Source organism: Miniopterus natalensis, chromosome 3, assembly GCF_054644295.1.
Source record: "Miniopterus natalensis isolate mMinNat1 chromosome 3, mMinNat1.hap1, whole genome shotgun sequence".
Classification (NCBI taxonomy): domain Eukaryota; kingdom Metazoa; phylum Chordata; class Mammalia; order Chiroptera; family Miniopteridae; genus Miniopterus; species Miniopterus natalensis.
The window spans coordinates 84,601,950-84,628,881 of record NC_142083.1 but is presented as its reverse complement, the minus strand read 5'-3'; positions in this window follow the sequence as shown (position 1 = coordinate 84,628,881).

Below are 26,932 nucleotides of genomic sequence, written 5' to 3'. Positions count from 1 at the left end.
AAAGATATACTAATCATACCAATGTGGAGTTTATCTCAGGAATGCAAGTTTGGTCTAACTGATCCATGAAATTTGCTGGAAGAGCAGCCTACAAGAAAAAACAAAGTATGATCACTTCAATAAAAGAGCAAAAGAACAAACATCCGTTTATTATGAAAACTCTAAAACTACGATAGAATGGACCATCATCAACCTGATAAAAAGCATCCATTGATAACCTATAGCTAGCACCATGCTTAATGTAAAAGATGCTGTCCCCCTAAGATCAGGAACCAGATAGGTATGTCTGCTCTTGCTACTTCTAGTTCAACCTTATGCCAGAGGTTCTAGCAGTGAAATAAGGCAAGAGAAAGAAATTAAAGGTATCCATATTGGAAAAGAAAAAGTTAACTGTCTTTATTCAGAGATGTGGTTATTTATAGGGAAAACTTTATAGAATCTACCAAAAAGCTACTAGAACTAATGGGCCAGTTTAACAGGATTTGTGGATATTAGATCAATATATCTGAAAATTAGTTTTGTTTCTATATAATGGCAGTGAATAAATGAATGTTAAAATTTATAAAACAATACTATTTACAGTAGCACTATAAATATGACATACCTGGTGATAAATTTGACCAAAGTTGTGCAAGACCTGTACATTATAAATCACAAAACATTCCTGGGTGAAATTAAAGAGCAGCTATGTTTATGATTGAAAGACAATATTGGTAAAATGTCATTTATCACATTGATGTGTAGAATCAATACAAACTCACTCAACATCTCAGCCAGCTTTATTTATATAAAATTGAATAGCCACTTCTGAATTTCATATGAAAATGCAAAGGATCTAAATTGTTAAAATAACTTTGGGAAAGAAAAACAAAGTTGGAGAACTTGTACACAAGATTTTAATACTTATTGTAAACAATTTACTCATGAAAGTATGGTATTGGCCAAAGGATAGACACAAAAATCAATGGAATAAAATAGAGTCCAGAAATAGGCCCACACATATATGATGAACCGATTTTCCCCCCAGATTTACAGAGATATACTTGACACATAACATTGTGTAAGTTTGAGGTATATAATGTGTTAATTTAATATACTTATAATTACAAAATGATTATCACCATAGCATTAGTTAACACCTGCATCACATCACATAATTGTTATTTTGTGTGTGTAGTGAGAAAATATAAGATCTACTCTCTTAGCAAGAATATAATAGAGTATTATTAATTGTAATCACTATGCACTGCATTAGATTCACAGGATTTTTTCATCCTATAGCTAGAAGTTTGTACAGTCTGGCCAACATCTCCACTTTTCCCCATGCTCAATGATTTTGACAAAGAAACCAAAGCAACTCAACAAAAAATGAAAAGGAAGTCACAGACTGGCAGGAAATGCCTGTGAAACATACATATGACAAAGAACTTCTGGAGACAATACAGAAAGAACCCCACCACTCAATGATAAGGCAAACAGCCCAATATAAATATTCGAACAAACAGTTTACTGAAGAAGATACACAGAAGGTAAATAAGCATATGGAAATTTCTCAATACTATTAGTCATTGAGGAAATGTAAAATAAACCACACTGAGATACCATTACACTCATACTAGAATGCCTAAAATTGAAAAGATAGACCATATCGAATTTTTGCAATGATGTGGAGGGATCAGAAAAAAGTTACAACCACTTTGGAACATAGTCTGGCAGTTTCTTAATAACTTAAACATTCAACTAAGGCATAATCCAACCATCCTACTCCTAGGTATGAACCAAGGAGAAACTGAGGCATAGAAACACCTGAAAAGTCTATCATTAGGTGGATAAACAAGTGAAAGACACCAGACAGAAAGAGTATGTATTCTATGAATCCACTTACATAATATTCTAAAAAATTACAAACTATAGAGTCAGCAGATCCACGGTTATCTGGGGATGGGCAAAGGGGAAGGTGTAGAGATGAGGAAGGCATCACAATTGTGATGTCATTGGGGTGAAGGACATGTTCATGATGTTGATTATGGTGATTATTTCACAGATGCATAAGAATGTCCCAGCTCAAGTTGTATATTTTGATATGTGGTTTTAGTAGGTCAATTATACTTCAATAAAGCTATAAAAAAATGCAACACCCCGGCACCATGTCCACACATGCTGATTAAGTAGCAATAGATAAAGTATAAGAATCAGCTTTTTTAACAGGCCTCCCTGGACATGCTGATGTAGGTGGTCCCTGAACTGCACTTTGAAAAATGCTGCTCCAGAAAAATATATATCTTAGCTACACCAGCCCAGCCTGGGTCCCATATGCTAGGCTGTCAGTGTGCCCCAGCCAGCCAGGCGGGCAGGACTCACATAACTGCAACCTGTATCCACACTTTTCTTCCCTCCCTTTCTCTCTACACTGGCTCATCCACAAGCTCATTTTTCTCTCCTGTCACTTCTAGTCTAGTGTTCTTGCCTGTCCTAGCCCCACTCCACTGGCTCTGGCTTGCCTTCCTCAAAATTCTTCCCTTTGTGTTTTTAAACTTCTCATTATCCTAAACACCCCCCAAAATTGCCAGTACAAAGCTTCCAAAATAAGATGCTCTTTTTGCTTGGAAAGGCTAGAAGCTAAGCTCAGTCTAATGGGAAGGTGCTGATGGCTCTTAAAACACTTTTTTCCCCAACATATTTTTGTGTCTCTTTTTCTGACTGCCTCTCTCTCTCTCTCTCTCTCTCTCTACATATATATATATATATATATATATATATATATATATATATTTGGTTAATACTCACCTAGGGGTATTTTTTGCATTGATTTTTAGAAAGAGTAGGGAGGGAGGGAGGGAGGGAGGGAGAGAAACATCCATGTGAGAGAGACACATCCATTGGTTGCCTCCCACAAGGGGCCAGGATCGAGCCTGCAACCCAGGTATGTGCCCTTGACTGGGAATTGAACTTGCAACCCTTCAGAGCTTGGGCAGACGCTCTAACCACTTAGCAACACCAGCCAGGGCTGACTGCCTCTGGTTCTGAGATCTTGTGATCTGAGGCCAGTGGACAATACAAGTGCACATTGTATTCGTATAGAAAAAGTTTTTGTTTTTCTAAAAAAGAGTAAAACCTGGAAATAAAAATACAATAAGCTTTTTAAAAATGCTAATAGCCATGTGTGAGGTTAATGCATTGTGCCTTATCAGTGGGCACCTTTGTGTGGATTTAAAGGGTTCATTGCTGTTGTGTTGTTCTTGTTGTTAGTGAACCTCTTCTGTCCATATTTTTAAGTTAATTTAAACAAAGAGGCCATTAGACTGAGGTGGCTTGAATGCTTTAGTAGCCTACATAAGCAATCCAAAACCTAAGGCTGTCATTCCCCAAGGTTAAGAAATTGAAACAATCACAGACAGCCAACTAGGCTTTCCCACTTCTGGTTTGGCTCTGCTGATTCAATAGATTTTTGCTCAAATAAACAATCAAAACTTTTAATATGTGTCCTTTTATCTTTCAGCAATATCAAGACATTGCCCATTGCCACCTACTCTATCTCTGCCCTCCTTTCCTCTGAAGTGATTCGTTCCTTCCTCTGGCTTGGTGTGGGCGGTCAGCCTGGCAATGGCCACTTTGTTTGAAAGTCACTTTGCCAGCACCTGGTCCTCTGCTGTCAGGGAAAGCTGGCAGGAAAATCTCTTTTTCAGAGGTAGGGGCGGCATTATTGCCCTGAGGGCCGCCTAAAGTGCCTCTTCTCCACCTGAGACAATGAAAACCGCATTTGGAAAGTTGCCCTGGCTTTGGAAGGCTCTGCTCACTCAGTCAAAGGAGAACTGTATTTACATAACAACAATAACCCTGTAAATTGATTGACTGCTTCTAATTTGCATAGTGCTTCTGGGTCCATCGCAGCGATGATATCAGTCAGGACTCTGCATTGCAGGGCTGCAGGCACCCAGAACTCCCAGCTTCGGGAGCTGAGCAAGAGAGAGAGAAAAGTGGGCTTACATAACCTGACAGGGCGAAGGCAGAGTAAATTTCCAGCATGTCTTGATGCAGGGACTTATCAGCTGCTCCTTTGTTTCTCCCTCTCATTTGACTACCGTCAGCTGGTCTTTCTTCACTCTCACGCTCCACGTGTTCCTCTCCCACCCTCTCCTGCTTCCCTTACCCATTACAGGTTCATCCTGAGAACACTCCCTCAACAGTTTGCACAAAAACCCTATTGCAAACTCTGCCTTTGGGCAACACAGCCTAAAGCAAAGACGAGGAAAAGCATGCTATGCAGGAAAAATGACAATTGGCCCAATGATGATGAAGATGGTGAACCTTGCAGTGTATTGTGGATTGTGATAGAGGGGGACTGGTCACCCTGCTAGATGTTTTACATGTGGTTCTTCACAGCCTTAGTGAGCCTCAGAAGGTGCTCAGAATTATCCCTGTTCTGCAGAGGAGGAAGCAGGGTTTAGAGAGCAGAACTGGACTGCCCAGGTTCATATCGCTAGGAGCTGGCAAAGCTGCACTTGAACCTGCTCTCCCTTGGTGCCAGTTGCTGCTGCTCAGTGACCAGCTCAGTTACCTCCACTCTGCCTGAAAACATAAAACACCTCCTTTATCTGCTGTATTATTTTCTTAAGTGTGTACTATGTGTCAGAGACTTTTTGCTAAGCCTTTATATGCATCATCTCATTCAACGCTCACAAAAGCTCTTAGAAGTGAGACGTGAGATATTGGCGTGTTATCCCATTTTACAAAGAGACACGTGGAAAGGTGAACGAGCCTGCCCAACATCACACAGCACGTGAGGGCGCAGAGCCCAGATTTGGACCCAAGCGCCTGACTTCAGGGCCCACCCTCCTGAACCCTACTTTCATTCTCTTACATTCTTCCAAAACGCCCTAAGAAACCGAACTTCATCTATCTAGCTGTGGAAAAACTAAAATGAGGAAGGCTTCTCTTTTCTTCCCCTGAAGCCTGACTTCCCAGATCTGTAAGAAGGTGATAATAACTCAGGACCATTAACCCATGACTCCTAATCAATTTAAATCAATTCCAAAGATCGCCAGAGGCGGGTATGAAATTGTCTGCTTCGTATACTTATGACCTGGAAAAAGAAATATGAGAATTGTGCTTAAAATTGGGATCTGTTTCCTTTAGCTGCACAAAGAGAAGTTGGCTCCTTTTTGTTTTTAGTCACTGCCGCAGCTTTCCTAGTTTTTTCCTTTGTTGTCTGGTTTCTCTGAAAATAGGCTCCATAAGAGGAGGGACTGTGACGGTCTTGTTCATCACTGTCCCAATGCCGGGCACTGTCATGGCACGTAGCTGGTTTTGAAAACACATCTTTGAATGAATTAATTTTGAAAATGAATGGAAACAGCAGTTTCATCAGGCCGTGTTACTGTTTTAGAAACTTCCCTTTGAAAGGGAGAGCTAAACAACAAGGTTGGAGGTCTGCTAACTCATGATTCTAGCAGTGATTAAAAGCCTGTAGTTCCATTATTTTGTTCTGTTCTGCGGGTTTCCAGAACTTAATTCTGCCTTGTAAATTGAGGTCAGAAAGATGGTAGAGAATCAGAATCCTCCGGGCTATTTCTCTGTTCCCCAGACTACAGTCGCCATCAGCACTGTCTTAATGAATCTCCACTCTATTAAATTGTTATTTGGTCCTGAAGCAGGTCATTTGTAGGCCCTGTTCCTCGGCACAGAGGTAGCCCTCAGGAAAGAACAGGAAAACGTGGTAGAGGCAGGAGGAGGGTAAGGGGTACTTCTCTAGCTGTGGGGCCTCGTTTGATTAACTCTTTCAGAGCAAAGAGGGCTCGGATGGCAGCTCACACTGTCAGGGGGGTTGCAGGTGGTGGAACTGCCTGCGTGGGACTGTCCAGAGCTGGGCATGGTGGGAAACGCAGGGATCGTGTATATGTTTGGAGAACTGAATTCCTTGCTGTTGGGAGCCTGGAGAATCTAAACTTCTTGAGTCAACTCAACTCAGGTGGGAACTAATTCATCTTCTTTCCATCACCCAATCACTGTGCTAGTTTATGCACCCATCGGTTTTCACACCGCCTCCAAACTGGCCTCTCTGCCTTCAACTTCAAACCCCACCCCTCCTTTAGATTATTCTAATCTAAAAAGGATAATTATTTAACGAGCTTCAACTACATTCAGGTACTCTAAGCCCATCGCATGGGTTAACGTGTTTAATCCTCACAACGCAACAGAGTAGATAAGATTCTCATCTTTATTTTGCAGAAGAGGAAAAGGAATTAAGGGAAAGGAAATGGCTTGCCCAAGGTAGAGGGAGATCCCAGCCCAGGGCAGCCTGATGCCAAAGACAGTGCTGTTCACCCGGCTTTCCTGCCTCTGGCCAACGCCCATGTGGTCTCTCTGAAGCCCAGACCCAACCTTATCCCTTTAGTATCTTTCTATGATTCTCTGCTGCCCAGTTAATGAAGTCCAGCTCCATATCCTAGCAGGTTTCCAAACTGGGCTTAAATCTAGATCCCCCTTTTATACCTGACTTCCTGACACTGTCCCCAATGCACCCATTGCCCCATTTCTCCCAAACTTCTTACTCTGTTTAGTACACACTACTCTCCTTCATATCTCAGCACATTTGCATGTGCTGTTCCTCTGCTTGGAATGCCCATCTCTTCCTTCCCACCTGGGGAACATCGAGGAATCATCCAAAGCCCCAAAGGCTTATCCTCTGTAAAGCCTGATTTGACTGTCCAAAAAGAAGTTCATCTCTCCTTCTTTGGCTCCCACGGAACTTTTGCCAAACACTATCGGGATACTTAGTTTTGTACCATGCTTGCTTACCAACATGTCCACCCATAGGACTTGCTCAAGGACACAGAGGGTGATTTATTTGTCTTAATATTCAGAGTGTCTATTCCAGTATTTTTTACCTGGCAGCAATTTTGCCTGACCTCACCTCCAAGGGACATTTGGCAATTTCAGGAGATGTTTTTGTTGTCACAATTGGGGAATGAGGTGCTACTGGGATCTAGTGGGTAGAGGCCAAGGATGCTGCTAAAATATGTAGAAATGCACACAGTCCCACACAACAGAGATGATCTAGTCCCAAAAGTTAACACTGCTGAGGCCAAGAAACTCTGGCTTGTCCCAGAGCCTGGTTACAGCAAGCCAATCAACCGGTGTGCCCCTTTGAGTGAATACAGCTAAGAACCTCAGTCATGGTGAGTGTTTGAGTTAGAGAACCCCGGCTCTACTCCCAGGAACCCAACTGGAAAATCCAAACAAAAGCAAAGATCCTAAGGTCCCATGAATCTGCTGTGGGGGGAAAAATCTGAGACATACATAGTCTTCAGTCTTTTGCTGATCTGGGCTTTTGAAGATCAACACTTACTTGGTACAGACAAGATACCTGGTATGGCAGAAAATACAAAAGAGCTCCCTTCAGAAGACAAGTTTTTTGGGTTTTTTTTCACGAGCTGTTTTGGGGAGGAAAGAAGGGAGAATTCTCAGAGATATAGAAGTGGCTGAGTAGTGTGATCTCATGGCTGTGTTACAAAATATATCAGAGAGCACTTTAGGTGGGGAGTGTGAATCACGTACATGTCTAGAGAAACAAAGGCTGTGTTGTGTTCAGATGTTTTGAGCAGAATATTGAGAAAACCTGGATGCAGGGAAAAGAAGATTGCGGCTAATAATGAGTGATCAAGGGCCCAGCAGTAGGGATTTAGGAATGTTTCTTGAATTTATAAATGGACTAGTGATAATTATGCAAGAACTTTTCCTGGGTGGCTATATATATAATTTATTATCCAAACTGGGACACCCTTGAAAAGAAAGGGGATATTGTGCATAATTTAATTGATCTATGACAGGTGTAGACTGAGACTTTCCCAGGGAAATTGGAATTTATTGTAATCAAATGTAAGTTTTCAGTTTTACTTACTCTCAGGCCACAGGTAGCACGCACATGGCATGCATGGTGTGATTTCCTCTCCCTGTCTGTTGAGGACATTACAGGACTCGTCCCCTCTGAATTAGTGTGTGGACTTAAAATCATTCTCAGCAGAGCATCTCCATCCTTCTTACAAATTGATGGGCATCGGCATAAGAGTTCAGACCTGCTGTGGGCAAGTACCCCACTTTTATGCTCTGCTCAGTTCCTCCCTATCTTTTTTCTCCCACCGCTTCTCTCCTCACTGGGGTTCTCGTTCTCTGGAATCTAAAACTCCACCTTTTCATATTCTCATGAAGAGGCAAGGTCCTAAACACCGTGGTCCTTTAAGACATAACTTGCAGAGTTATTTGAATGCCTTATTGTGTTTTTTCATTAATGCTATATGATGTTTTATCAATTTGTTATCTAGGGTTAATTAGGCATCAACATTAAATGTTCTACATGAATGGTTAATGAAATGTAACTCTCAAATGGGTTTTTGCTTATTAAAAGTTGTAGGGCTTGATTAACGTGTTTTTTTGAGAGATTTTAGTTTTTACTTTGGCAAATACATCAGAGAATTTCAACATGGTTGACTAGCAGTTACTAAACTGAGTGGGATGAACCAAAAATAATGATTGATTAAAAGCTATAAGCAATTAAGAGACCTGTGTCCCTCTCTAAATATGAATGTTTAGCCATTGAGAATTTGGTGGGGCTAGATGAGGGCGTAGGGAACTTATCAAGGGTGATACACCACTTTCATTATTTCCACCATAATGGAGCAAGGCTGACTCAAGGCATCTGTTTTATTGGATAAAACACAAATGCAAGTTGCTAAAATTGATCTTTAGTTCCATAATCTTTCTTGTAAACTGCTATCTGGGGAACCCTTTGTGATGTATGTCCACTAAAATCTAACCTCAGGCCTCAAAATTGAGCCTTAAGGGATCCTTGTCAGTGCTATAGGGTTTATATTGTTCAACAATAAACATAATATTTGACGTTACCCAAGGTTGTTTACTGTAAATTAAATACTTATTGCAAACTAAAATACCATTACAGACGTAAAACATTTAACTCTTTCTCAGATAGACAGCCTGTGAGTTGGATCTAGGCTGCAGATATATTATATGTGGCCCACATAACATTTTAGAAATTATGTTTTAGTGTCTCCAACATTTAAAAATCGAAAAATCAGGAATTTTTACATTTATTAAAAGCAAGTTTTAAAACTTTGTAATAATCTGGTCTGAAAAAGTTGACTATCTGGCAACACTGGATATCCATTCCTGTAGAGAGAAAATCCCTAATCACCCTTGTTTATTATGTTTCCTTCCTGCCCCTTCCAACTATTTTAAGTTTGCAACTCCTGGTTTAGGTTAATAAGTCAATCACAAAGGAATCAACCATGAAATTGAAGATGTAATCACCCAAGAGTGTATTTTAATTTAAATTTAACATTAGCCAGTGCTTCAGGCTCATGAACATTATCCAGCTGTTTCAACATAAACACACACAGAGCTTCAGAATGAGTTCTTTCATTCAACTGAGTAGTAGGTACTCAGTAAACATTTCGTTCAACAAATGTTTACTGAGTACCTACTATGTGCCAGAAACAATGCCAGGTGTTTGGATACCAACACCAACTTGATCCTTGCTTTCAAAAGGCCCAGAGATGAGCAGGACAAATATACAAGCTAATTGAGCAATACACGGAATTGCTCAATTAAGGGATGTGTTATGAAAACTCTGGTGTGAACCATTTTAAAAATGTACCTTGTACATATTCAGTCTAGGAGGCAGAGGTAGGTTGAATACATTTATAAGTTTATAACTCCCTTGGTCTTTTAGACTTGATGAAGTCTTTAGAGATCCTATCCAAGTTATGGTAACAGAAAGTCAGAAGAAAGCTATAAAGTGACTCACTCAAGGTCAGTTGGTTTTCATCATGGGCAGAACTAGAACTCAAGAGCTAGGCAATGTTATTTTTGCATGAGAGATACAGATTTCCACACTCTGGTTTGAAAAGTGGGTTACTCCATTGCTGATAGGTATGGAAAATATAATCACCGAAATTTTCCTTCAGGCCGCTGCTACATAGTATCTCCTGATTTCAGCTCCTCTGAGATCATTATGGTGGGGGAAAAAGGGGCTAAAGGATGTTCCTGTCTTGTGCTCATCAATCTAGAAGACCTGACATAAATAATGATTATTTGTGTGGTTTGGGGTCAACCTGGAGGTCAGCCTTTAGTGCAACGCCACAAGATCATTACATTGAAATCAAGGGCTTGGAGGAAGTCCACATGGTCATGCTGATCCAATTTGTGTTTGACAAAATGCTGAATGGGACAGCTAATAGCCAGAGTGAAAGAATCAAACTGAGAAAGATCTCATAGACTGGAGCATTGGGCACAAGCCAAAAGATGAGTATTAATAGAGATAAATATTGCTTTTTAAAAATCAATCGCTCAGGTAGAGAATGGAGAGCATTAGGCTTGGCTGTAGTTCCATGAGAAAGACCCGGGATGTCTTAGAGGCTCACGCAAGCCAAGTGATGCAACACCATAAAAAGATATTGGTGGAGAAAACTCTTTTGGTTAATAAATAACGAAACTCCAACTCAAATTGATTAAAGCAAGATAGAGAACTTATGGAATCATATACCAAAATCCAGTAGTGGACTTGGAATTTTAGTCATTGTTTTAATGTGTAACAAGCAACTTCCAAATCTCAGTGGTTTTCAACAATCTAGGTTTCTTTTTCTTTCTCATGGGTACATGGGGCAGCTACATTTAGGCTGATACAGGTCAGGCTTGGCTGGGCCAGACTAGACCCATGGGGTCAACAGTCTGGAGCCTGGCCAAAGAGCAGCGGCAACATGGGCAGGATCATTTCATGACTGATCACAAGAGCTCAAAAGGGTGAGTGGAAATACGAACGCTTTAAGGTTTCTGCTTGGAACTGGCAGCCATCACTCTTGCCCACATTCTGTTGGCCATAATCAGTCATGCGTGGAGCTGGGAAATATAATTGTTATTATAGCTATAGTAATAACAATGATGATGACCCTCGTCATCAAGGTCTGTCATTTCTCACCATTGTAAGAATTTGATTTTTAAAATTCACCTTTTTTTCTGTTGCAAAGTTCATCTTCAAGCAGTTTTAAAGATCATTTCAGTATCTCAGGGAAAAGCAATGTTGATGGCTGGCATTCAACTCTGAGGAACAGCTGGGTTTAAATGGAAAAGATGGGTGACCAGCTCATCTTGGTTTGCCCAAGTCCTACATGGTTTTAGCACAGGAATTCCCAAGTCCTGGGACACCCCGTCATCCTGGGCCAACCAGGACAGTGGGTCACCTTCATTATACAACTGACTCAGGTGGCACAGTGAGTCATAAGGACCAGGACAGAACCTGGGCCTCCTGCACCCAGGCTGCAGGGTGCCACCCACACCCTGGGGTGGATGAAGAGGAGCACCTACTAAAAGAAATTCCAATTTATAAGCCGTAGGGCCTAGCTTTTTACCATGGGTAGGGTGCTGCAAATGAATGAGGCAGGCCAGGGGACTCGCAGCAATGCTTTCTGAGTGGGCAGCACCCTTGAGCAATGCCCACCTGTTGCCCTGTGGGAATGTGAGCCCCGTGCTGCTAAATACACTGATTATTCAAGAGATGACAGATTCCCGAATTTTTTAAATTGTGAGAGCTCCCCCTTTTCAAATGTTGGCAGCTAATCCCACTAGAACAAATTAACAAAAACCTGTAATGAGCCAAACAAAATACATTAGTGCGCCAAGTGAGGTCCACCAGCCTTTGGTTTACCCTCATAACCTTGACGAGGCTTCCCCTCAGTCCCAGGCCTTTTCCCAGGCTGCGCCCTCTGCCCCGCATATAGTTCCCACCCCTCCTCTGTAGACAGCGAGCTCCCACTCACCGTAGGCATCAACAGCCGTGGATGAACGACACCACGTACTCCAAATGACACACATTTGGAGAGTCCCAGGGCTCTGTCTTTGGATGTCTGTTGTCTATCTATCTTCATGTCCTTCTTCATTCATCCTTTGCCACCATCTCAAGCTAACAATTCCCAAATTTTATGACCAGCTCAGAACTCTCTCCTGAACTTCAGATCCATACACATATTCAGCTGCCAACTCAACATGTTCTTGATGACTAACAGGCATTTGAAACTTAACACGTCCAAAACTTGACCTTTGATCAAATCTCCAAATCTGTCTTTTTCTGATCTCAGTGTATGCCAATACTGTTCTTCCATTTCTCAGATGGGAATTAGAGCCATCCTTGGCGCCTTTCTTTCTGTCATATCCTGCATGAGTCCTTCATTAGATCCTGTTGGCTGCTCCTTCACAATATGTCCAACATCTAACCCCTTCTCAAACCTCTTCTGCTACCACCTTGGTCCAAGCAACCACCGTTTATCACCTGGATTGGAACCACAGCCTCCACACTGGTGTCCTGGCTTCCATTCTTCACAATGTCCAACTATCTGCCCTCTTCTCCATTACCTCTCTGACCTCCATGTCTACTGGCTTCCTTGCTGCTTTTATCATGGACCCTTTGCAAGTACAATTCTCTCAGATGAAATGCTTTTCTTCTGGGTACCCATGTGGCTCATTTCCTTGCCCCCTTCCAACCTTTACTCAAATATTACCCTCACAGTAAGACAAGGCTTTGAAAATTCAAAATTGGCAATCACTAGCCTACCAGCCACCAGCCACCTCCCACCACACACACCCTACCCCATGACACTCCTACTCCTTTCACTTGCTTTATTTTCTCCTTAGCATTTATTATCATCTAACACTTAATATATTTTACTTTTCTCACATTTTTGGCTATTTCACTTTTCTCACTAGCTCCTAGAGGACAGAGACTTGTGATTATTTTTTTACTTCTCTATTTCCAGAACCTAAAACAATGCCTGAGACATAATAAGTGCCAAATAAATGTGTTGAATAAATAAATCAAAGAACTAAGAGTATATTAGGTAAAAGATACAAAGGATTGGCTGTCCTTGAAGAACAATTAAGAAAATTTGAATAAATCGAAATAAATACAGTTCTGCCCAGCCAAAATAAACAAAGTCAAAAGAAAATTAATAAACTTAGGGGAAAGGTCTTTTGCAACACCAATGACAGAAAAAAGGATCAGTTTTTTTCATTGAATAAGTGCTGTTTCAAAGAAATAAAAATGGCCACTATCCCATTAGAAAAATCAGCAAAGGACACAAACAAGCAGTTCACAGGAGGGGGGAAAAAATAGACTGCCTTATTAACATATGAAAAGATGCCTGGCCTTTCTCATAATTAAAAAATGCAAATTAATACAACAATCAGAGACTAATTTTCACCTAAGAGGCTGCAGAATACACTATAAAGATATTTATAATACACACTGTTAGTGGGAGTTTTAGCCAATGGAGAGTGTGTCAATCAGGGCAGCCTCTGGGAAAGCAATTAGGTCACTGCTATACAAACTGTGAGACACAAATCCTACATCTAACAGAAGCTGATCCTACACAGAAATTATCTTTGCAGAAATGCATTCATATATATGCACAAGGAAGTTCATAGCAACATTTTGCCCAATAGATTAGAAACAACCTAAATATTAATCAATAGTAGGGTTGTTAAATTTTTGAAGTAGGTCAGGACAGTCCCATTTCATAGGTGACAGGATACATCTATGGGGGAGGGGGGCAGGAGTTTAAGGTAGGGTGTAAATTAAGGGAAGTAAATTATTTATATGGAAATAGTAAGTGAAAAATGCAAGATGCAGAGAAATGCACTTAGTTTTATCCCTTTTGTGTTAAAAAAAATATGCTTACATACATATGCTTCTACATGCATAGGAGACTTATAACAAATACAGAAGAAACCATTAACATTGATTTCCCCGGGAAGACTAATGGGAGAGCTGAGATGGGAGGGAAACTTTGATTTTATTTCTATGTTTTCAAAATGTGTAAATGTTTTTTAGTGTTTTTTAAATAAAAATTTTGTTTTAAAAAAGCACCATTTCCCAAAAATATGCATTGAGGTTTTTTGGTTTTTTTTTGTTGTTGTTGTTGTTTTTTTAATATCTTTATTGATTTCAGAGAGAGGAAAGGAGAGGGACAGAGAGAGATAGAAACACCAATGATGAGAGAGTCATTGATCGAGCCCGCCACCGGGGCATGTGCCCTGACCGGGAATCGAACCCCGATCGCCTGGATCCTAGGTCGACGCTCAACCGCTGAGCTACGCCCAGCTGGGCTGCATTGAGTTTTTAAGGTATACATCCTTAGGACTAGAGGAGAGTGCCTGCTAGGTCACAGGCTCCCCACCCTCCGCCCCAAATGGGAATTTTGCAGCTTCTGTATCAATCAAAGTGAGAGCACTCCTCTCACACCATTCAACACGGGCAATGGTGTCTTCCAACCTGCCCACCATGCAGAGGATTGTATTATGATGACAGTTTTCCTTCCCCCCAGGCTCTATCCTCAGCACAGGCTTTGGAGAAAGAGTATCATAGAGAGCTTTTATCGCTGACTTGGAAAAGCAGCATAAAAGCCCTTCAAACCACCTGGAAAAATGAAGAATAAGGCAGAAGACTTCAGATCCAGGAATAGCTTGCTCTTTAGGCTTGGGGATGCTGCGTTTTCCATAACAACAGCTTCTAATTAGGATGTAATGACTGTATCTTTTAACCACCTTCACCCATTTTGCCCTCCCACCTCCACTCCCATCTCTGGCAACCACCAATCTATTCTCTATATTTATGAGTTCGGTGTTTTTTTAAATTTATTCCGCATATAAGTGAGATCATACAGTGTTTGCCTTTCTCTGTCTCACTTATTTTAGTTAGCATAATGCCTTCAAGATCCATCTAATGTTCTCGCAAACAGCAAGATCTCCTTCCTTTTTCCATGGCTGAATAACATTCCATTGTATATATGCACCACACCTTCCTTACCTATTTATCTGTCAGCGGACACTTAGATTGTTTCCATGTTTTGGCTGTTGTGAATAATGCTGCAACGAACAGGTGGGGGTTCAGAAGTCTTTTTAAGATAGTGAGTTTATTTCCTTTGGATAAATTCGCAGAAGTTGTATTGCTATATCATATGGTGGTTCTAGTTTTAATTTTTTGAGGAACTGCCATACTGCTTTTAGGATGTATTTAGAAACAGGACAAGACCATGTAAAACAAAACAAAACAAAAAAGTGATTCTTCTCCCTTCAGTATTGGGAATACAAGATCACATGTTATGATGATGACTTTTATTGAGCTTACTTAGGTTTCTGCTAATGCACATCCACTTGAGAGTGCTTTATGCCTCATCTAGGACTTCCATGCAGAAGCTAGGTTTACATCCACAGTCAGTAACTAAAATTTCAACTCCTGGAAGTACTGCGAGGGGGTGATAATAATGATGGTAAGTAGAGTTATAAATAGAAGTAAAAGTAGCAGAAACAGTGGAAGTGAAAGCCCAAGAGCAATAGTAGTGGTAGTAATAGAAACAATAAGTGCAAAAGAGGTTGATGCATTAGTGACAAAGATTCTCTCATTGACCAAACCTTGCTCAGGCTCCCCTGATCTCTTTTTCAACTAGGCATGACTTTTTGACTCCCCAAAACACTGCTAAATTGGCTTAGCTAGAGTCTCCCATCCTCCATATCTGATCACCTGCAATATTTGATTGGGTTCTTCACCTTCCACCAACCCGCAAAGTGATGTCTGATCTCCCTGGCCTGTCTTCAGCAAGAATTCAGTAGGTCAGTTTAGCCAGGATCCCCCTTACCCTTGATATTTCCTCTTAGTGATTTTCCATTCATTGACCTCTACCCTGCTCCTTGGTTATAATTCCTACTTGCCCGTGTTCTATTCAGTGTTGATTCCAATCTCTCTCTTCCGCTGCAATGCCCCATTCCAGTGGTCCCCACACCTGTCCTGATGGCTTTTCCCTGACACCACCAGCTTCATGAGGACCTGGACCTACCTGTCTTGTTCCTTGCTATTATCCCCACTACCTAACACTATTATTGTTTTTGAACCTTCTACTCGCTCTCTAAGTATTCTTTTTCATGCTTTTGTTTTCCTTGAAACAACTGCACATATGGCTATTTAATTAAAATTACATAAAATTTAAAATTCGGTTCATTTGTACTCTTCACATTTCAAGGTCTCAATAGCCATATGCGGCAGGTGGCAACTGAATTGGGCAGCATAGCATACACAGGCAACATTTCCATCATCACTTAAAATTCTACTGGACAAGCTGGAATAGACCCTTTCAGTACATCGTAGGTTTTGAGAGATCTGAGTTCCCATTTGAGACATTGCCAACACCGATCCCAAGGTATACTTGAATGCATCCCTTCTTCCAATGTCCAGAGTCACCCAGCAAGGTCCATTTGAGCCAAAGGAAGGTATTAATGGCATCTCCTGAGGACCACCAAGTCTTGTTTCCATGCACATGTTGCTATGGGTAGTTTTTGGATGGTCACACAGTGCAACCTCTCTGTGGTTCTTGGAATCCCCAAAGCTCAGCCTTTGCCTCTACAGCCATCCTCCTCTCTACGGACCCTCCCCATGGGTGGGATATTGCATCCACATGCAGATGGGGGGGCCGAGGATGCGAAGGAAGGTAGAAGAAAGGAATGGTGTGGTGGTGCTGTTGCCATGAAGCCTCTGGATGTCCCTCCCGATTCCCCAAACGTAGTGGGTGCTGAGTGAGCAGTGACAAATGGCTTCTTTGAAGCTGCCCACCCCCATTCTAATTATTTGATCCAGTGGAGTGCAGTGATTTGACTGGCTTAAATTCAAGGTCTTTCTAGGCAGCCAAGACTCAATCGGGGGATGCTAAGTGCTTCTCAGTTACAGGATAGAATGAAATTCCCCTTAAACTCCAATTACACTTGGGTGGAAGTCTCCAGTTGTCAGGTTTGATGATTCAAAAGCAAAAACAAAAGGAAGGGGAAGAATTGGGGGGACAAATAAAAAGAGAAATGGAGAACGCACGAGAACACATTTAGTCAGAAGAAATGGCTCACGAAAGTAGTCCTTGGGGGTTTAAGAACAGGATTTATTGCTTCAACAAGCAGCTATTAAGGAGCAAAAGATGTTCTGTGTTAAGTGCTCTGGAGAATTTAGAGGGAGAGCTCCTGCGTTTTGATGAGACACATCTGACTTAAAATCTAGGCCCTTCTGTTTGCCAGCTAGGTGACACTGGTGAAGTCACGCAGCCTCACTGTGCTTCCAAGGCCAACGGTGCCTACCTCAAAGCACCACTGTGAAGAGTAAACAGAGAAGGCAATGGATATGGAGCACCTAGCGGGCCTCTAGAAGATACGAGGGTCCTAACTGAAGATAAGGACGTGGATGGGCCTGCCCAGGAAGTATAAAGAGGGAGAAGGGACAAGAGCCCAAGCTCCAGCCCTGAGAAATGTCAGCGTACCTCGGAGAGGACGGTGGGAGAGGAGAAGACAGAGGCTACTGGAGAAGCCAGAGAGTTTGCAGAAAAAAAACAGGAGAGCACAATTCCTGAAGCCAAGGAAGGGGAATGTTTCAGGGATGCTCCCAAGATGTGATGAAAAACGAGACTGAAAATGTCCATTTATAACCATGCGTCACCATTAAAAATGAGGTGTTGCCAAAACTGGATCTCAGAGGGGTTCGTGATATATTGTTTCAAGGGAAGGATCAGGTTACTAACATTTATATATTTATAGAGGAAAGCTGCTGATTGAGCTAGTATTTGTTTAGCTCATTCATTCAACAAATAGCCACCGAGTGCCTGCGACAGTCCAAGCACCGTTCAAAATGCTACAGATACGGGGGTGGATGACACAGGCACCTCATGGTGCTTATACTCCACTATGCGTGTGGGTACATGTATATACACATATATGCATACATACATACACACATGCATGTCTTTATCTTTTGTTGGAAATGAGATAGATTTGATTGATGATAAAATTAGACCAATTCATATTTCTGCATATGCATATTGCTTATATAAAAAATATGGCATGCTATGCACCAAATATTAATGACGATTCATTCAAGTGGCGAGACAGTGTCTGAGCAGTTAAAAGCTCAAGTTTTGGGGTCAGGCAAGGTGAGTTCAACTTATTTGTTACCTAGTAGCCACTAGCCGAGCAAGAATTTGAGCCCACTCAGCCTGCTTACTCTTCTCTGAAATGGAAATACTGATAGTGCCCACCTCACGGTATTGTGGTGAGAATAAAATTACACAACGCACATGTACGTTTAATTCAGGGCCTGGCATGTAGTAAGTGTTCAATAAACCTCAGCCATGATTGTTCAGCTTGCATGGGCTTTGTAATTTTTTCTATATTATGGGTGTATCCCTTTTGTAACCAGAAAACATAATAGTAGTTGTTTAAAATAATAACTTTTAGTGAAGAGAGATGAGGAGCCAGCTGCCTGGAGATGAAATGTTTGAAGAGAAGAAAGGAAGGTCGTACAATCTGATTATGTCAGTTATTGGCACTTTGCAAATCTTAACTTTTTTTCTTTTTTTTTTATTGAATTTGTTGGGGGGACATTGGTTAATAAAATTATATAGGTTTTAGGGGCACAATTCTATAATACATCATCTATATATTGTATTGCGTGTTTACTACTCCAAGTCAAGTCTCCTTCCATCACCATTTATCCTTCCTTTACCCTCTCCTACCTCCCCCATTATTAATCACCATACTGTTGTTTATGAGGGGTTTTTCCTGTTCTTTTTTTTTTTTTGCTTAATCCCTTTACCTTTTTCACCGAGTCCCCCCACCCCCAACAATTTTACTCTTAAAGCAAAATTACAGAAGAATCATGTTACCAAGGATAGGACGTGAGACAGACCAAATAAAGTAAAAGTCCCATTTGTGGAAATGGTGTAGTGACAGGGGTCCATGGGAGAAATGAGCATCACTAGACATTGATTACTGCCTGGAGAAGACAAGCCACTTCCCCCAAATCAAGAGTGGAGACAAGAATTCAAGCCTCTAGTTCCCACGTGCCAGGGCCCTTTCCACCACCCCTCACTGCCAGGGCATTACTACTGTCAAAGACACTCTGCTTGGTAGGTTCGCATTCTCTTATTCTAAGACATGTGTTTGCCCAATCTCTGAAAAACTATGTCTCATCTTTCTATATTTAAAAGTCAATAAAAGGCGGGCAAAAGTCAATAAAAGTATCTAGTAACTATGTATTTGAAACTATGTCTTTTCAGTTTTTCCAATAAATGAAACACAATAATAACAAAAAGTCTTAGCCTGTGCTGTGAGTCAGGTGGCCCTAGGTCTACGAAAAGAGCTCACCGAATTATAATTTATTTTCAATAGCTCTTGGAGGGTGGACATGTCAATTTCCATCCTAACAGAGGAATCTTTTCTAAGAAACTTCAAATTGGATGGTAAGTGAGCTGCTGATTGAGCTACTATTTATTTAGCAACTATTATTTCCAGGCACTGAGTTATAGTCTATTTCCCAGAAGCATCCGGAGTGAGCTTGAAACCTGAATCAGGTTTCACGCCCTTCTCATGAGTTCCCATCACAGTTGGGACACAGTCCAGGTCCTCTCCCTAGCTGATAAAGAAGGGCCCCGTGGTGCGTCTCTGACGGCATCTCCTTCCACTCTCCCTCATCTAGTGCACCCCATCCCCTGGCTGTCTTTCAGGCCTTCAAACATGCCCAGTCTCTGTCCTCCTGAGGTCCCTATACTAGCGACTACCTCTGCCTGAAATTCCTCTCCCCTAGGTCAATGAATGGGCAGCCCTCTCTTGTCATTCAGGTTTCAGCAAAATCCCTCTCCCTTGGAACACCTTCATTGGCACTTGATCTTGATCTACAACAGGACCTTGTTCCCTGGCCACCCTCTGTCCCACCTCTCCTGTTCTATTTCTTCACAATCCTAATCACTACCAGGAATTATCTTGTGTTTCCAGGTCAGGCTCCCCAGGAGCAGAGCCTGGGGGTGGATTCTTGAGCAATTGGCTGACTTACTAAGGGGATGCTCATGGAAGAAGCTTGTAATGGAGCGCAGGAGGTAGGACAGGACAGGGAAAACGCTGAGCAAACAAGGTGCTCTGGAGCATGAGCTCCTTTGAGTTTGCTCTGTCTTCAGGCAAGGGAGCTGGTTGTGTATCCCCTCATCCATCTGTCAGTGACTGAGGGCTGCCCTGAGGTCGGGGACATAAACTTCGAGACAACCTCAGTTGCCCAGGGGCAAACCTATGCACCGGTTGTAGGTGTGCGCTGTCAGGAGGCAATAGCTAGGGGCTGGGTGCACCGAGGGCGAGGCTCTGAGCAGCTTGCCAACGGTATCTGCAATACCTGACTCATTTATTTTTGTTTTGTTTTGTTTTGATTGTTGACTGTACTACAGTTGTCCCCCATCCCCCCCTTTGCCTCCCTCCACCCTGCTCCCACCCCTCCTTGGCCTTCACCATATTATTGTCTGTGTCCATGGGCTGTGTATATACACATATATATTCTTTGGTTGATCTCTCCCTGTCCTTCTCGCCCTCCTTCTCTCTGAGATCTGTCAGTCTGTTCCATGTTTTCATGCCTCTGGTCCTATTTTGTTCATCAGTTTATTTTGTTCTTTAGATTCCACATATAAGTGAGACCATGCGATACTTGTCTTTCTCTGACTGGTTTATTTCACGTAGCGTAATAATCATGATAATCTTCAAGTCTTTCCTGCTAGACTTTAAGCTTCATGAGGTCAAGGAGATCATCTGCTTTATTCACTGTGGATAATTACTTAAGATACAATAGGCACTCTGGAAATATTAGTTGGATGTTCAAAGACTTAATAAGTTAGGACACTTTACTTACTTGTCTAGCTGATCACCCTGGGAAGCAGGACCTTCAAGTCTGACTTCTTTCCAGGCTCTGATCCAAGCTTGTCCACCTGAGAGCTGATTAACCAGATAGCCTGGAAAGAAATAAATCATGTGGGCAAACTTCACTCTAGCCTTTGCTCTGAGCCTTTCTCCCACTGCTATCCCCACTACTTCCTACCATACATATGTAGGCTTTTTGTTGTTTTCCCAAGTATTTAATCCCTAAACCCCAGACCATGAGATCAAATAATCACAAAGAATCAGTGTAGAGTCCCTGCACTGTTTTCCCTGATGCTTCATTTTGTTTCTAAGCATGCTAAGAATATTTTAAAAATAAACACTGGTTGTCATCAGTGTAGCTGACAAGGGCTGTATGTGCGGATGCTAACGGTATGGGTTAGCATGCACCAAGGCTATACAGTGTTTTAATATGTAATATTAAAAATTGAGAATAGAGCTATTATACGACCCAGCACTCCGTCTTCTGCGTGTCGAACCGAGACATTTGAAAACACATTCATAAGGACACATGCACGCCTATGTTCACTGCAGTGCCATGATCAATAGTCAAGACACGGAGCCCCACTGAGCCGTAAGAAGTGATGGAATCTTGCCATTTGTGACAACGTGGATGGAACTTGAGAGTCTCATGCTAAGTAAAATAAGCCAGATGGAAAAAGGCAAGAACCATATGATTCCACTCATATGTGGGAGATAAAGCAAAAGGCAGCAAATAAACAAACAAAACAAACACACTCACAGACAACGGTATGGTGGTTACCAGAGAGGAGGGGGGAAGAGGGAGGTAAAGAGGCAAAGAGGGTCAAATACATGGTGACGGAAGGAGGCTAGATTTTGGGTGGTGAGCACACAGTGCAATATACAGATGATGAATTATAAAATTGCACACCTGAAACTTACATAATGTTACCCCAATAAGTTCAATTTTAAAAAGAAACTAAGTGGAGTGAATTACCTGGCCAACAGGAATATTGGAGAAAGCTTTATCCCTTACGTTGCTAGAGACTGTCAGGTATGTGAGGGCAGAATGCTTCAGGGCCTCCCCCCTCCAAGAGTGACTTGCGCACCTGCGGGGTCAGCATCACCTGAGAACTTGTCGGAAATGCAGAATCCCAGACCCCACCCCAGACCTGCTGGACCAGTATCCGAATTTTACCCGGATCCCCAGGTAATTCACTTGCACATCAAAGTTAGAGAATTATTACCTTAAGACAATTGCATCCAGCCTTTTCTACTGCCCCTCCTCCGGTGAAGCAAAGAATATTTCTGCTATTTTAGCCTGAGTCATGGAAGATTGTAATAGGATCCTGGATCCCTCTTCTGATTGGTAAGAGTACAAATTGAAAAAGCTTAGGGTCTTCAAAAGTGGGTACTTGTCTTGGATTCAGATTTTTAGAAAGGGATAGCACAAAGAAGATCTGATTCTGGAGAGATGAGCATCAACAGAAATCACCTCCTCTATCAACTCTCTGTTTTTGAGCTTCGGAGAGAGAAATTGCTCCAGAAGCCTGTGGACTGATCCTGTCTTTGTCTTTTTCAGGTAACTCAGAGACCCTCCAGAGGTCATACCAGCCAGAGCCTCTCCTCAAAAGCCTTCAGGGCCCTCCCAGCTCACCCAGACCCACACAATAGCCTACCAGGCCTAACATAAGCGTTACCTTCTTGTTCCTGTCCCCACCCCCCATGTCCTCTCAGACCTCCTCTGCTAGTCTCACGCTTGGTCACTCTGTCCCAGCCACAGTGACCCTCATGTTGTTTCGCAGACATGTCAGGCCTGCTTCCACATCAGGGTTTTTGCAATGGTTTTTCCCTTTGATGGGAATTCTGTTCCTCACATATCCACATGGCTCCCTCCCTCACTTGCTTCAAGTCTTTGTTCAAAATTACATCTTTTCAGTGAGGGCTTCCCTGCCCACCTTGTTTTAAATTGCAGCCCAGACTCCTGGCTCTCCCAGTCTCTCTTACTTACAACAATTAATTTTCCTATATCACTATCTTCTAACATACAGAGTAATTCAACCCATTTATTTTGTTTGTCCATCACCTGGCCACTAGAACATAAGGTCTGTTAGGACAAGGATCTTTGTCTCTGCTCACCACAATATCTGCAACACCTAGCACAGTGCCTGGCACAGAGTAGATGCTCAATTAATATCTGTTTAATGAATGAGTTCAACAAATTATATGTCCTGGGCCCCATGCTAGTCACTAACAATTCAAAAATGAATGAAACCTGTCTCTGTCCCTCAGGAAGTCCACGGCACACCATGAGAAAGGGACCAAGGCACAGATAAGTAAAGCCGGGAAGTGAGAGGTTGACATGGGAGAGGTGTGTGTGCCTTACATGCAGGGCCGCTCGAGGGAAGAGCAGACTCAGCCCTGGAGCTGGGGAAAGCTTCAGAGGGCAGCTGGCATTGAGCTGGGCTTGAGGATGACAGGAATTTTGACAGAGGGAGACCAGAGAGGGAGCAATGAGCCCTCCCTAGACAGGGGAATCGGCAAGCACAGAGCACATCAAATTCAAATTGTGTTCAGAAGAGCTGCTAGCAGTGGGACAAAGGATGGGAGGGAGTGTGTGTATGTGAGTGAGTGTGTGTGAGTGTGAGAGTGTACATGAGTGTCAGTGTGTGTGTGTGTGTGAGTGTCAGTGTGTGTGTGTGTGTGAGTGAGTGAGTGCAGGGAATAAGTAAGGCCGGAGTGGAGAAACACAGACGCCCTGGGGTCAGGAAGCGCCCTGGGTTAATGTTCAGCTCTGCTCCCCTCCCCGTGGCTGGGTTCCACACGCCTTGCTGACCAGCTCTGTCTTCCCCGCACCACTGTCTCCTCAGGTGCCTCAGGCTCTTCCAGATTTCGCAGAGCGATTTACCCTGGGCCTAGCTTCATGTTCATGAACACAAAAACACCTCTGTTGAAATCAAGTGTCAAATGTTCTGAGATGCAGCCTCAAAGCAGCAAGGAAGGAGGGGTGGAAACCTTAAAATTTCAGACTCCCCTTTTCCCTCCACACCCCTTCCTGGACATATATAGCCGCTCATCTCCATCTCCCAGGAGGCTTACTGCCAACGGTCCACTTGGGCTCATAGAGTTCCCAATAAGCTTTTACCTGGTCCACCTATTTATGTCTCTGAACCCTCATAGCACCCCTGGGAGGTAGATACTATTATCCTATTTTCAGAAGAGGGGTCTGAAGCCCAGGGTCGTAGCACATAAATGACCAGGCTGGCATGAAAGCCTGGGTCTACCTGAGTTCACAGATGAAACACCCCTACCCGACGTCAGTGAGAAACAGGACAGGACAGCGCACAGCTCACAGTCAAGAGATTAAAGGCTGATGTTTTAAGGAGAATGGAGATGCAAAAATACTGCAGAGAATAGTTGCTCCATCTCTCCTTCCACTGCCCAAATGAAATATTAATCCCCTTTGTCTTTGCAAATACAGAAGTTGACTAAGACACACATCATAAAAATTGCAAGGTAAAGCTCCGCTCTGTTATGGCTTTTGTATTGGAAATACATTCCGAGGACTTTCCTCCCTGCTTTGCCCTTGGTCGGTGTGTCTAGAAGACCCTGAGTGTCCACCAGCAGCAGGAGATCAGGGACCCATTCCCATCGGGAGCCTGACAATCCCAACTCCAGGCATCAATAAGCACCGTCCTTTAAATCCTTTTAGGAGGCCAGAGGACCTGAGAAGGAGTGCTTTAGGACTGACAGTTATCTAAATCCCGGGAGGGGGCCAGGGTGACAGCTGGGGCAGCAGGGCTCAGAGGATCCACTGGGACAAGGAAGGCCATTGACTGCGAGCACCAGAGAGAACTGGCTTTTCTTAAGGCCTGATTCCTTTCATTTCCAATGGGTTTTAAAAAATAATAACTTTTTCCATTTTATCTTTTTCTTGAAAAGATACATGTTCATGGCAGGAAATTTCAAATAAGTGAGCATGCAAAAAAAAGGTAAAAATTAACCATAATCCAAGAAATGCATGAGAATGACAAACACCCAAGTGATGACAGTGTTTGCCCCTAAGGGGAAGGGGTAGAGTGTAATGGGAAAGGAATAGACAGGGACCTTCAATTGTATTGACAATGCTTTGTTATTTATTTGGCTAGGTAATGGACACGCGGATATTGTTATACTTTAAAAAATATTCTTGTAATATGTCTTAAATAATTCAGAATAATTTTTAAAGTCATCTGCTATATCATCATTGAAAATGTAGGGCCTAGCAGAACCTAGCAGACACCTAATAAATTTTTCTTGAATGAATGAATGAATGAATGAATGAATGAATGAATGAATGAATGACTTAACTGTTACTTCTGAGCTTTAGAGGATAGAAATTAGGGCTGGTAATATCTACCCTCAAAATTAAGATGAGAGTGAAATATACCTGGAATCTCACCTCCCAGATCCACCATTTTGATAAATCTTCCAGAATTGCCATTTTTCCAAGACATGGATATTTTTTAACAGCATTTTAAAACATTGGATCATTAACCTCAGCCAGTGTCTGAGCGCTCGCTGACCCATGAACCAGGAGATTCCCGGTCAGGGCACATGCAACGGTTTCAGGCTCGATGCCCAGTAGGGGGCATGCAGGAGGCAGCCAGTCAATGATTCTCTCTTGTCATAGATGTTTCTCTCTCTCTCTCTCTCTCTCTCTCTCTCTCTCTCCCTCTCCCTTCCTCTCTCCGAAATCAATAAAAACATATTTTAGAAATGTTAAAAAAATTGGATCATTCAATGTGTACTGCGTTGCAGTCAGATATAATCACAGCACCTTTGTTCGTCCCTTAAGTTCCTTTCTTCATTATTTTAGTGACTATCATATTCCATTGTATGAGTAGATCCCTTTGAGCTTTACAAGAGTCCACGTCTTGAGCTGTTGAGGGCTGTCTAAAGGTAGCAGCGCCAGAATCTCCAGCCTCAGGTGGCCTCCAGGAGTTGAAGGCACGGTCCCAGCTAATAGAGGGATTACTTACATTCCTCCAAGGTAACCCCAGTTTAAACTAATTTCCACCCCAAAAAATGTGTTAGGGAACATTCTGAGAGGTTTGGGGACCTGCCCTTTGTCTAGCTTCCTAAGGAAGCAAAGCCTCAGACATCCCTCTCTTGGCTTCCAGTTATCTATAGAATGAAATTCAAACTTCCATATGCCCCTCACAGTCTGGCACCCCACCAACCCCACCTTTCCCCTCGGCTCTCCACCGTCCAGCCACATGGTGCTGCTCCAACTCTGGGTCACACCAAGCCTCTCCATGGCCCAGGTTTATCACACGCACCTCCCCCCGGGCCTGGAGCACTTCTTCCCCGGCTCCCCCTCATTCTCTAGGAGACTCAGTGTCATAGCTCCCTGCACTTTCCCTTCACAGCCTCTGCTCGGTTGCAATAATGAAATATTTATTCTCACGTCTATTTATTGAATGCTTTTCCTCCTTACTGAGAACTCTAAGTAAGCTCCATGAGAACAGCGAGGGACTGCATCTGTTTTGTTCGTTATTGAATGTACAGCATCTAGCACAGCCCCTGCTGCACAGAGACGCCTAATAAATCTTTCTTGAATGAATGAATGCATGCATGCATGAATGAAAAAATAAACCACTTCACTGTGTGTTACTTACCTCCAGGCTTTAGTGTCCCCTCATCTACAAAATAGGGCTGGCACTATCTCCCCCCAAATTGCCCCTCCCCCCCCAGTAAATGCGCTGGCTCCTGTCGAATGCCTCACTGGGTGTAGCTAACAGGTGAGAAATTGTTCTCACTGCCATGGTTGTTTTGCTCTTCAAACAGTCCTGGCCTCAGTGTATAAAGAGAAATACCCACAGCCCTCCTTTCCTTAAAAGCTTTTTCTTTGCCCTTTTGAAGGCAGGTACAATTGAGAACACTGGGGTATTTGTTTTAATACAATCCCTTTGAACCTCAAAATGCATATGATAGAAAACAGGGTGACATATACAATTTTACCTTTTCTTCTAGCTAACTACTATTTACAAATGCCATTTACTCTGGTTTAGCTCAGAAAACCTTTTCAAGGCCCAGGCAATTAATTACAGCTGCCTCTGGGGTGGTGGAACCTGAGCCACACTCAGAGATCAAGAGCTTTGACTAGACTGGGAGGGAACATGTGTCACTCGGGCATGACAGGCTGAAT